Source organism: Amborella trichopoda, chromosome 13 (genome assembly GCF_054954075.1).
Source record: "Amborella trichopoda isolate Santa Cruz 75 chromosome 13, AtrichopodaSantaCruz75HAP2 v2.0, whole genome shotgun sequence".
In the NCBI taxonomy this organism is placed as follows: Eukaryota; Viridiplantae; Streptophyta; class Magnoliopsida; order Amborellales; family Amborellaceae; genus Amborella; species Amborella trichopoda.
This window is the reverse complement of record NC_142348.1, coordinates 34675005-34688718: the sequence shown is the minus strand read 5'-3', so window position 1 is coordinate 34688718 and position 13714 is coordinate 34675005. Positions and strand designations below refer to the sequence as shown.

The 13714-nt window shown below is 41.3% G+C and overlaps 1 long non-coding RNA gene across 2 annotated transcripts; it reads left to right on the top strand.

Annotated features, from left to right (window-relative positions):
- Positions 1-3501: 3501 nt before the first annotated feature.
- On the top strand, positions 3502-12546 carry LOC148779181 (uncharacterized). Of its 2 annotated transcripts, XR_016047475.1 has the most exons (4): positions 3502-7185; positions 7489-7676; positions 11072-11474; positions 11573-12546. It is a non-coding gene; the product is annotated as an uncharacterized LOC148779181 (long non-coding RNA). The 2 variants fall into 2 exon arrangements; XR_016047474.1 differs by having other exon boundaries at positions 11072-12546.
- Positions 12547-13714: the final 1168 nt, after the last annotated feature.

Sequence of the window (13714 nt, the reverse complement as noted above, 5' to 3'; positions counted from 1 at the left end):
CACATCCTAATAGCGGCCCATTATCCCCAGTGGAGTTAAGGCCATTCTTATCTCTTCAATTCCCAATGGGGTAGTACCTGTGCTCCGGCCGGTCATTCTCAACGGACTTACATACATATTATTGCTCATTATCCCCGTCGAGTCATGCTTACCCCTTTAATCCCTTGTGGGTCAATCGCGCACCAAGCTATCCTATCCTCAGGAGTTGGGTTACTTTTCATGAATCGTGGAGTACCAGCTTTCACCTTGTGGAGTCATACTTGTCCCCTAATCTCCAGTGAAGTCTGCTTCTCCATCTAAACCTCTTCCTAGTTTTAACCATTTTTATCCCCAAGGGAGTCAAATTACTATCCACGGACCTATTCCCCATGGAGAATCACCTACACGGCAATCCACCTAAATGATCTAGGTGCACGACCCTAAACTACATGGTCCAAACTATATGACCTTAAATTGTAGCGGAGGTCTATTTGTACAACCCTAAACTGTATGGTCCTAGTTGCATGACTTTAAACTGCATAACCACGATTCAAGCTATATGACCTTAAACCATAGTGCATGTTCTGGCCGCACGACGTTAAACTACTTTGCACAGGTCTAGGAGGCATTACCTTAAAGATGCCCCCACACATGCACACATGCCCTTTATGTGCATCTTCACGCACGCCTTCCCTAACCGACCCGTTCGTGTGCACACACCACCTTCATCATTTCCTTAGTAAATCCATTCACTTCATCATTACTATTTATCATTCCCCAGTGAGTCTCACCCATGTTCACAAAATGGCGAACCATCCCGCGATCCATACTTGTCATAAGCTAGTGGGTCACCACTTTTCATCTTCCACTTTTCATAGGTAGCCTCATGCCATCTCCCCAAAGTGAGTCAAAACCACCACCACACTCACTCCATGGCCACTACAGACTGCCATCCATCCTCACCATGGTCCAACTGTATGACCTTAAACTGTAGTGCACGTCTTGGCCGCATGATGTTAAAAGGCTTCACACAGGTCCCCGAGGCATGACCATAAACACACTTTCACAAAAAAACAAGAGAAAATAACGGACATGGGGTATACTTGGATAATAGAATGTCATGAGTAAAAATGACGGACGGACATGATCATGAAACTATGAGTAAAAGAGTTCCGTGAAAACATAAAACCCGGGCATGGTGAAAACCTAAAAGGGAGCCGTGTGCAAAAACAAATGAAAAGGGTGACATGGTCCCAAGGTCATAGGTAAAAGAGCCCAAAACTAAAGGAGGTTGGTGAAAACCGTCTTTATGACGCCACTTCCCCAATCCAGGTGAAAAGCCGTAAAGGGCGCTTGGACCAATAAAGCAGGTTGACGCAGCATCATAGCCTCAGCCAGTACCCATTGCCAAATAGGCACAATTCTGGCTAACGAGGTCCATACAAAATCTTCAGCTGTCAGGATCCAATCAAAAACACAAGATGGCTCACCAAGGGAGTGAGAGCCTCACAAGATCTCCCAAACACCGAAATCAAAAAAGAGTCCCTGATGGTAAGGGCGATGAACAATAAATCTCTCAAAATCAGAAAGAGTCACTGAGCGCAGAGGCGATGAACAATAGATCCCTCAAAATAAAAAAGAGTCCTTGAGGGCGAGGACGATGATCGAAAGATACCTCCAAAATGCTAAAGATGCTCACGAATACAAGAAACTGACAAAGCCAGGGTGGAACCTGCCAGAGACTTTAGGGTGATGCCTCGTCATGAGGCCGCCTCGCCAAAATCCCTCCCTAGCCGACAGGCCCAGACTTTCGAGACAGGCCAACAAAAAGCCCCCGACTGGACCCGGTAGGATGAGGGCCTACAGAGGTACCTTCATTGTCAAAAGAAAGCCTGGTGTAGCAGCAAACAAATCGGACCAAAATCTCATAGCACTTGGCCTTCAGATAGGCCTAATTCTGACCAACGAGGTCCACACAAAATCCTTAGCTACCAAAATCAAAAATAGTCCCTTGAGGACGAGAACTTCTACAAGATCCCTCAAAGTCTCTTTCCCCATAAAGTCTCCACGGATGGACCTGTACATTGCATCTAAACAACTAAGCATCCAAGTTGCAGCATTGCGTGGATCTCCTCGGCGTTCCCATGGTCCTGTGGCTAGGAAGAAAAAGGAATTAAAGACAGAGGAAATTTTTCAAATATTGTCCTTATCGCTTCTCTCGAAGCACAACATTCGGTGGGGCATGTTGTTTGAAGATATTTTTCATCACCATGGATCGCCGATGTGGAATAAAAAAGAGAAGTCGGTCAATACAGCCTGACAAACAGTGGAAATTTTGACAATCTCAAAATGGCCCCTAAACTAGCCAAGATAATCATAAGGACTCCAAAAAGTCTCCTGCCAAGTTTCGTCGCATTCCGACATGTTGAAGGCAGTGCAAACTGAGAAGTAGTTTCAGCAGAATCAGCCTCAAGCAACTTGAAACTTACCCCTATAACTGGAACCCTACTTTTGGCGTGTCAAACAGCTATGGGACCATCACCATTAGATATGACATGGTTGAAACCCATCATCGGTCAAATTTTAGCTTAAACGAACACTCCAAAAAAGAAGTTATGGGTAAAAGATCAAAACAAGAGGAGCCACACACTATTCCCGTGCGGCCACCCTACAACTAAACTTCATTTAAAGGGACAGTCACTAACAGTGACTTGCGGTGCTTATATATCACTTGTCCCGAGTCAAATCACGCTTAAATTTTGTGAACATGTTCATCTCGTCAAGACGAGCGTTTTGATATGTGGCACGCCCCATGAGGACGTCCAAGCGTGGAAAAAAGCTAGAGAGACGTTGTCGGTCAGTGAAGAAAGTTGCAGGAAAATCAGCAGCGACATGCCTCGCTCAAGCGGTTAAATCATGGTGCTCACTAACTCAATCGACGTAAAACCTATTGCATCACGTGCATAAGGTCCATGGCTATCACTAGTCTGAACCCCGCACATGATAAACTATCAGATTTTACACACGAAGCTGATAAAGTGGCTGTAAATTCTGGCGTCGAAATTCCAGATTCCAGCCAAAACTCCAAAGTTGTAAAATCCTCATCTGAGTCCGAAATTGGGTTGTGTTTATTGCCACGCAACCGTAACGGCATGCTCAGTGAGATCCAATGAAGAAATCATAAAAAAACATCAAGAAACGAGCACACTATCGATCAAACGTTTGCAAGATTCATCCAAATTTCAAGTCGCATGATCGTGGCCTAAAACACAATCCATGGCTCGAAGTTGGTATCAAATTGATCGCCATGCCGAGCCCTACAAGAAAACATTCATCTTTTGGACAAACGGGCACCAAAGCAATCCCGGATCATCCACAAAAGATCACGCACATTCTAGGGTAGCAACAGGGATTGTTCTAGAATTTTTCCAATTGTTAAGAAGGGGCAAATCAGTCATTTTTCACCCTTTTTTCTTATTTTATTTGATTCAATTAAATCATAATTTTCAACAATTAGGCTTAATTATGATCAATCCACCCATATTTGGGCAAAACTCTATATATATCACATACTATCATTGGACATGGACCGAACTTTACTTAATAAAATTTTCATCTTTTCTCATTGTTGGGTCATGTCTTGAGAGAGAGAAGAAGGAGAGAGAAACTTTTGGGTCGGTACCCCTAGGCTTAAGGTAAATCTTTTACTATCTCTTCTCTTCTTCCCTCTCTTCTTCTCTCTCCTCTTCTCTTTCTTCTTCTTCGTCTGAGCTCTTCTCAAAGGCTATGCACGGCAATGGCAGTGTTGTTTCGTGCATGGCAACGGCAGCGCCATGCACTAGCTTCTTTCTCCCTCTCTTCATTCGTCTTTATCTCTCAACGAGGTTCGCAAACGGCACTACTCTTCAGCATCCACAAGCGTATCCTTGGCGTCCAGCATAAGCACAAACAGCGATGCCTATTGCTACCTGCAGGGGTCTCACCCTGTTGCGCACCTATCGCAGGCGGCGATGCCTATCGCCGCTCACGAAGGGTCGCGACAACGCCTATCATCATCCGTAGGCTTCTTTCGCTCGCTCGGTGCCTATCGCCATCTGCAGGCTTCTTTCGCGCGCTTGGTGCCTATCACCATCTGCAGGTTTGTCTTGCATCCCACGCCAATCGCCATGCGCTTCACTAGAAGCTATCGTCGTGTGCCTCACTATAAGCTATTGCCGCCTGCAAGGGATGTGCTGCCTTCTTGTGTTTCTAACCACGATGCCCATCTCCATCCGTAGGCTTCTCTTGCGTCCCATGCCTATCGTTATGCTCTTCACGAGAAGTTATCGTCGTGCCCCTCACGAGAAGCTATCGTCGTGCACCTCACTAGAAGATATCGCCGCCCGCAAGGGATGTGCTGCCTTCTTGTGTTGCCAACGGCAATGCCTATCGCCGTCTGTAGGCTTCTCTTGCGTCCCACTCCTATCACCATGTGCTTCACGAGAATTTATCGTCGTCCGCCTTGCTAGAAGCCATCGGGGCCTGCAAGGGATGTGCTGCCTTCTCGTGTTGCCAATGGCGATGCCTATTGCCGCCCGCAGAGGGATGTGCTGCCTTCTCGTGTTGCCAATGGTGATGCCTATTGCTGCCCGCGGAGGGATGTGCTGCCTTCTTGTGTTGCCAACAGTGATACCTAACAACGTCTGAAGTTCACTGCCTACCCCTTTCACCATGAGCAACAGTGTTCAGCACCGTCTAAGGGCCACGACACTGTTACTCCACAACTATGAGTGGTGATGCTGAATGTTGTCAAGACCTTCCTCCTTTGTCGTCTCGAGTCTTCTTTTCTTCTCTTCTCTTCTCTTCTCTTTTCTTCTCTTTTCTTCTCCTCTTGCTTAACTAAAAGGACAGACTAAGTCTAGTATTTTCATAATGGTCTGGTTGTCGAGCAGTATTACCGTCATTCTGGTCTTGAGTACCATGCCCATCTTGCTGCTACACCAGTTTAGGACAGTCATATCGACATTGGTTTCGAGTAGTATTGTCATTGTGCCGGTCAGAGTTATCGTGCCCGTCTTGCTATCACTCCGACTCGGTTACTGTACTAGTCCAACTATCATGCTTGTCTCGTCCCCTTGTCAAGTCCTCTTCTCATTTCTTTCTTTATTTGAATCTTCAACATCACCCTAACTTCTCATCTTCTCCACCATATGAATGTGCATTGACCTAAGACAAGGGTGGGTCCTTCGGCCCACTTGTCTTGCAAGTTAACTATAATAATGTTGTACAGAAAACAAGGAGATTGCAGGTCAAGAGAGGCGATTCCGAACTAGCTGAAGCAGCTGGGGGGCATTTCATTGTGATCTAAGAGGGCACCCACGTGAGTCAGCCCGAGTAAGTCACGTACCCAGGTGAGGTTGGTCCCCACCTCACGTTCAAAATTCTTCTCTCACTAGTTAGGTACCTACCTTTGTTCTGTGAACAAGGTTCTCGAGAGAGCGGTCTCAGGTCTCGGGTCTTCCAAACCCGAGACACGTGTCACCTGATCACCTAGAACTGAGGAGGCGAGATCGAAGCACCTAACCAGTGAGAACTTGCCTTGTCTTCCAACAAGACAAGGTCAATCTACAGCTACCTAGGACACTCTTAATAACTGCTTCCTACACTAGGAAGACCATAGGAAAGTGTGTACATGGGCTTCATTTTATCCCTACCTAAAATGAAAGTGTGTACAGGTTTTCTAAGTATTCCTTCTTCATTGCAGCTCCCACAGATTGCATTGTCGAGGAAGCTGGACGTTATTCATGAAGAAATGGTGACTTATTGGGGTGTGCCGTGAACTATTATTAGCAATCGGGACCCTTAGTTCATAGGCCTATTTTGGATTGAATTGTTTAAATTGTTACAGCCTGACCTTCACTTCTCAACTAGAGTCCACCCCCAAACTGATGGCCAGATGGAGAGGGTGAATGCCTTATTTGAATTGTAGTTGAGACATTTTTTTTTAGTGCAAATCAGAGAGATTGGGTGAAACCACTCGAATTGACCCTATTTTCCTATAACATATAGAGGAGTAAGTCAACTAGACATAGTCAGTTTGAGTTGATAATAGAGCAACAACTCCTCAATCCACAAAAGGTTATGGCTCGCTAAACAGGGAAAAGCCCTACTGCTTATCAATTTGTGAGGGGTTGACAAGAAAAGTCCTGCTTCACTCATACTTACCTTGATAAGACTGCCAAAAGCATGAAAACGCGGTAGATAAGAAGAGACAACCCATCAAATACAATTTGAGAGGCCTGGTGTTGACAACGTTTTTACCCTAACAATTCAAGGCATTTTGAAAGGCACATAAAGGGCTAATACAGAAGTATGAAGGACCCTTTCCTACAACTAAGAAGGTTGGGGAGGTAGTGTACAAGGTTCAACTACCCTCTAAACTTAAAATGCATCATGTGTTTCACACAACACAGTTGAACCCCTACTACAAGGATGTGGAGAACCTAAGATGTCGAATTTCAAAGAGGCGACCAATAACAATAACTTCCTCTTTTGACAAGGAGGCCGAAAATATCCTCACAGATCGAATGCCATGCAAACAAGGAGTCTCACCTTACAGGGAATACTTTGTCAAGTGGAGGAACGTACCAGATAGTGAGGTCAGCTCGGAACATGAGAAAACACTATTGATTTTAGGAGTTAATCAAGAGGTTTCATGAAGAAACAGTGAGGACTGAGAAGTGCACTGCCAGATTAGGTGGCGGAGAATGTTACAACCAAAGTAAGCAATGTGGTGGCCCCGCAAAACTTTGTACATAGTGTAGTATTGTACAATACTCCCATATTTTTAAACACATATGCTTGAAAGGTTCTAGAAAAATCTAGAAAAATGATGGGACGTCTAGATGGTTTCTACATTCATCCAAAGGGAAGGGCTAGAAACGTATTCTCTAGAACAATGTAGAAGGACGACATTTCTAAAATGACAGTTTGGATTATTAACACTCTTACAAATCTAAACCATTCATTGAAAAGCTTGTTGTTTTTATAAGGAGGAGGACACCTCATTTGGGAGGTAGCTCAGATAATTGCAAGCATTTTTTTCTGAAAACTTCTTGTATACTGTTGTAATCAGGCGTGTTCTATAAGCCCATTTTTGTAAATGGCTATTTGATTCATGTTTTACCGAGAGATGCCTTGAGGACGCTCTCGGGTCAACTTATCTATGTAATTTATCTTTTCTCAGTGATACAAAGTTAACTATATCAAAAATAAATAAATACAATTTCTTCCTATTCTACTGCTTCCTCTCTCTCTTTCTCTCTCTCTCTCTCTCTCTCTCTCTCTCTCTCTCTCTCTCCTCATGCCCATGGATGTTGGGGTGATTACCTTGTGGGGTCTAGCCCCATAAGAAGTGAAAAAAAAAAAAAAGAACCCAATAAAATAAGAAAATGTTAGAGAGAGAAAGAGAGAGAGAACCTAGGGGTGTTTAAAAGACAAAACTCAAAAAGGGTTTTTTCTCTACTGTAGAGAGAGAACGAGGAGAGAGCAACACCTTCCATCTACCAGCGATGACCTCTATGAGCGACCATCTCCACTAGCGAGCACCCTCCACAGGAATAGTTGGTGTCCTCTGCGGCTTCTTCTCCAAGCCATTAGAAGACCATCTTTGGGGTTTCTTGAGGTGGGAAAGAGATTATCTTATTGATGCTTATGAGGTAATCTTGTATTTTTTCCAAGTTATTGTTGTTCTCTCGGATTTTCCCCGTGGTTTTTCCCTTCACATTGAAGGTTTTTCCACATTAAATTTTGTGTTGTGATTGTGTTTGGTAGAACTTTCTTTTCCCTTTTTGTGATTTGTGATTTCTATTTTTCTTGGCACTTAGCAAATTGTACATTTTCAGTATTTGTAAAACATACGTTATGGGATATGTTTTTACCTTTGATTCACACATAGAAGGGAAGGGCATTGCTTCCTAACAACTGGTATCATAGCATTTACACATTAAGTGTTTGTTTTTATTCATGTGTGAATCAAAGATGAATGCAAATACCTCTACAAGGATGATTAGTTTGAATTAGGGTAATTGGTTAATTTGGAAGGGCAAGATGGAAGACCTTCTCTATTCAAGAGACCTTTATTTGTCAATTGAGGGGATAGAGAAGAAGCCGGAAACTATTACTGATGATGATTGGAAGAAGTTAGAATAGAAAGTAATTTCTTGCATCCGACAATGGTTGGATGATACCGTGTTCCACCATGTATCAACGGAAACTAGTGCAAATTCCTTGTGAAAGAAATTACATGATTTGTATGAGAGAAAGACGGCCGGAAATAAGGCATTTTTAACTAGAAAACTTGTACACTTGAAGTTTAAGGAGAAAGGGTCGGTTGCATAGCGTTGCATAGCACTTGAATGAAATGCAAAGCATTGTAAATCAGTTGGTGGCTAAGAAGATGGTGCTAGATGATGAGTTGTAACCACTGTTATTGTTAAGTTCATTGCTTGACACTTGGGAGACCCTTGTTGTATCCCTTAGCAACTCGGCACCCAATAGGATTGTTATCATGAGTCAAGTTACAAGTAGTTTGTTGACTGAAGAAGTGAGAAAAAAATCTTCAGATTCCTCCCACTCACACACATTAGTAACTGAAGAACGGGGGAGACTGAAGAATAGAGAAAATCATAACCGAAGCAAATCAAATGGTAGATCCAAGTCAAGAAAAGGAGTGACTTGTTACTATTGCAAGAAGCCCGGAGATATGAAGAAGGAGTATTAGAAGTTCAAAAGAGATCAAAAAGAAGGAAAATGTGGTGATGAAAACAAAGAACATCAGGAAACCACTGCAGTTGCATCCGGTGACATTATAATCTTCTCAACGTGTGGTGAAGGTTATGTTAGTGTAGCATGTGATGATTCAAATTCGGTGATTGATTCAGAAGCATCCTTCCATGCTACTTCACACAGAGATTTCTTTACCATATATAAGTCGGGAGACTTTGGTTCAGTAAGGATAGGAAATAATGGAGTATCTAAAATTGTAAAATTGTTGGAATGGGTGATGTTTGCATTACTACCAATACTGGATACAAGTTGGTTCCCAAGGATGTGAGACATGTTCCAGACCTTAGATTGAATCTCATCTCAACAATAATGCTTGATGATGAAGGGTATGAGTCACAGTTTAGCAATAGAGTGTGAAAGTTGAAAAATGGCTCTCTTATTGTGGCAAGAAGCAAGGAATGTTACTCTTTCTACAAGACCGAAGCCCAGCTATCCAAAGGTGAGGTGAACACTACCTTTGAAGAATCTCTAACTGATTTGTGGCATCAGCAACTTGGTCATATGAGTGAGAAAGGTTTCGAGATTTTGGTGATTGGAGATTTTGGTGAAGAGAAATTCTCTTCCAAGTCTCAAAGGTACGTCCTTAACTCCTTGTGATCATTATTTAATAAGAAAACATCATATAGTTGCTTTTTCACATGCTAAAACTAAACGGGATACTGAAATACTTGATTAGTTTACTCTGATGTATGTGGCCCTATGACTGTAAAAACTCTTGGTAGTGCTTTGTATTTTGTCACTTTCATTGATGATGGATCCAGGAAATTTTGGAGCTTTGTCATGAAGAGCAAAGACCAAGTATTTGAAATTTTTCAAAAGTTCCATGTCATGATTGAAAGACAAACATCAAAGTCCTTGAAATGCCTTCGCACAGATAATGGTGGCGAATACACCTCAAGGAGGTTTTAGGACTATTGTGCCAAGCATGGCATACGACATGAGAAGACTAGTCCCTCCACACCGCAACATAATGGTGTTGCAGAAAAAATGAATCATACCATAATGGAAAGGGTTAGAAGCATGCTTTCCTCAGCTAAATTACCAAAGGAGTTTTGGGGTGAAGCTATGAATACGGTATGCTACTTGATAAATCTATCTCCTTCGACTCCATTGGAAGGGGATGTGCCAGAAAGAGTGTGGGCCGATAAGGATGTATCTTACTCACACTTGAGAGTATTTGGATGCAAGGCTTTCATACATGTACCCAAAGAGCATCGAAGTAAGTTACATGACAAAGCAATCTAATGTGCATTTCTGTGTTACTGAGATGATGAATTTGGGATCCAAGGCCAAGAAGTTGCATAGAAGCCGAGATGTGATCTTTTGTGGACCAAACACTTTTCGATTTGGATAAGAAGGAATCGCCAAAGAGGCTTGTAGATGAGCTACCAGAAGCACAAGCCCCTTTACCCATGCATAATGATGATGGGCAGCAAGTTCAAGATGAAGATAACCAAGTTTGGGGTGGTGAGACTCCTCAAAATGATGTTGTACATGATGATGTTGAACAGGGGGAGCAGCCTCCTCAAGAAGAACCACCTATGGTGAGAAGGTCACAAAGGAAACAAAAAGCCTCAACAAAATATCCATCATCAGAGTATGTCACACTCATTGAAAGTGGTGAATCAAAACATTTTAAAGAAGCTATGGTACATGAGCAAAATGAACAATGGAAGAAAGCCATGCAATAAGAACTTGAATCCTTACATAAGAATAAAACCAATGAGCATGTTGAGCTATCGAAATGACGAAAATCTTTGAAGAACAAGCGGGTATTTAGTTTGAAAAATGAAGTTGACAATAAGAAAATGAGGTACATGGCAACGCTGGTTATCAAGAGATTCAGGCAGAAAAAGAGTGTTGACTTTGATGAAATATTTTCTCTCGTTGTGAACATGACTTCTATTCGCACCATCCTAGATCTAGCTACTAGTCAATACTTGGAGATTGAGCAGTAAGATGTCAATATAACTTTATTTCATGGAGATCTAAATGAAGAAATATATATATAACAACTAAAAGGTTTCCTGGTGAAGGGCAAGTAGCACATGGTATGCAAGTTGAAGAAGAGCTTGTATGAATTGAAGCAAGCACCACGACAATGGTAGAAAAAGTTCGACTCATTTATGATGAGTCATAGTTTTACTAGAACCACTACTGGCCACTGTGTTTACCTTAGAAAGTATTTTGAGTTTTCCTTTATTATTCTCATGTTATATGTTGATGATATGTTTATCATTGGTCAAGATGCAAATTTGATTGACAGGTTAAACAAAGAATTGAACAAGGTTTTTGACATGACGGACCTAGGAGCTGCAAAACAAAGTTTGGGCATGACAATCAAGCGTGATAGGAAGGACAAAAAGTTGTGGCTATCACAAGAAAAATACATTGAGAAGGTACTTGAAAGATTCAACATGAAGAATGCCAAGCCAGTACACCATTAGCTAGTTACTTCAAGTTGAGTGCCAAGTTATCTCCAACCAGCAGTGAAGAGAAGAAAGAAATGGAAAAGATCCCCAATGCTTTAGCCATAGGTAGTTTGATGTATGCGATGGTGTGCACAAGGCCTGACATAGCACATGCCATTGGTATAGTTAGCAAATACTTGGCAAATCCAGGCAAACAACATTGGAAAGCTGTAAAATGGATTCTAAGGTATTTAAGAGGTAAGTTTATCTATGTATTGGAAACTCATCACCCTTGGTAGAAGGCTATTCGGATGCGGATATTGCAGGAGATCTTGATAGAAGAAAGTCTATTTCAGGTTACTTGTTTACTTTTGCAAGAGGAGTCATTTCTTGGCAATCAAAGTTATAAAAATGTGTCACACTTTCGACTTTAGAGGCAGAGTATATTGCTACCACAGAAACCTGTAAAGAGATGCTATGGTTGAAGCATTTTCTTATGGAGCTGGGTTTGGAGCAAAAGGAGTGCGTAGTTAGATGTGACAGTCAAAGCGTCATTGATCTGAGCAATAATGTTACATTCCACTCTAAGACCAAGCACATTGAGGTGCGGTACCATTGGATTCGAGATGTCTTAGAAAATGGGTTGATGAAGATTAGCAAAATCCATATCGATCAAAATCTGTTAGACATGATAACGTAGACAGTGCCAAAGGAGAAGCATGAGCTATGCAGGGCTTTAGCAAGCATAGGTGCCATGTGAGCATCCAGTATGGGGAAGCCCTCCTCATGAGTCTAGAGGGGGAGTTTATTGGGGTGATTACCTTCTAGGGTCCAGCCCCATAAGAAGTTAAAAAAAAACAAAACAAAAAAAAAAAACAAAAGGACCCAATAAAATAAGAAAAAGTTAGAGAGAGAAAAAGAGAGAACCTAGGGCTGTTTAAAAAACAAAACTCAAAAAGGGTTCTTTCACTACCTTAGAGAGAGAACGAGGAGAGGGAAGCAGCTTCCATTCACCAGCGATGACCTCCATGAGCGACCTTCTCCACTAGCGAGCACCTTCCACAAGAACAGTTGGTGAGCTCTACGGTTGCTTCTCCAAGCCATTGGAAGACCATCTTTAGGGTTTTTTGAGGTGGGAAAGAGATTACCATGTTGATGCTTGTGAGGTAACCTTGTATTTTCTCCAAGTTATTGTTGTTCTCTCATTTGATTGTAAGCCTCAAGTTTTGGACAAAAAACTTGAAAAGAAACTATATTGTAACCCTCATTTGTTTTTAGTGGATTCCTCTCTGGGATTTGCCCAGTGGTTTTCCCTTCACATTGAAGGGTTTTCCACATTAAATCTTGTATTGTGATTGTGTTTGGTGGAACCTTTCTTTCCCTTTTTGTAATTTGTGATTTCTATTTTTCTTGGTACTTAACAAATTGCCAATTTTCAGTATTTGTAAAACATATATTGTGGGATATATTTTTATCTTTAATTCATATATAGAATGGAAGGGCATTGCTTCCTAACAATGAATACTCTCTCGAGTTGAAAAGCTGACACTTCCTCAAGGAGCAAGTCTACGAGTGCCACACAGTCGAAACACGGGCTTTTACAAGGCCATGACAATGCACTCCCCAAATTCAATTCAGTTGCATGTCACCTTTAACAGATAGAGTGCCAATAAGAGAAGAAAAGTTTGAAAAGATAAAATTTAGGAAAATTTACATATGGACCAAAAAGCATTGGCAAGATTAACGATTGGTTCACATTTTTTTCAATTTTATGCTAAGGTCCTATTTATCGTGTTTCTATTTTTAGTCAAGTTTTGCATTTGGTTCTATGTTACTAACATTGAACTTCTATTTTCTTTTCATTTTAAAATTTTGGTTATCTCAAGGATGGTTTTACAATAGCAAATACAAATTGCTCCATACTTGGAACATTTTTTTTTAATAGGTATCGAGTGGAGTGGTAATTTTGCTAATATTGAACTGCTTCTCAGTTTAACAAAAAAAACCTTACGTATGCAGCAGTCAGATGTTGTTAATATCGAAACACTCCATACTTTAAAAAATCATTCCAAATATGGAGTGGTTTGATATTAGCAACATCAAACTGCTTATTACTTCTCCATTTTTGTTTAATGCAATTAAAATTATAGCAAAAAAGAGATTTTCATATTACCTTTCTCAATCCACTGTGAAATCACCATGATCTGTTCAAATTTCACAAATGCAAACGTCAATAAAGTGAAAGAAGAAAAAGAATTAATAAACACTTCGATGTTGCCAATATCGAATCATTCCATCTCAAAAACTGTTTGAAGTATGGAACAGTTGGAGTTGTTAATATCGAACAGCTCCATAGTTTAAAGAAGTTTCTAAGTATGGGATTGGTTCGATATTTACTAATATGTAACCGCCCTAGAGATAACCAAAAATTCAGAAAAATGAAACGAAAAAGATTCCAGCTCCAACTTTCTAACATAGAACCAACGACAAAGCTAAAA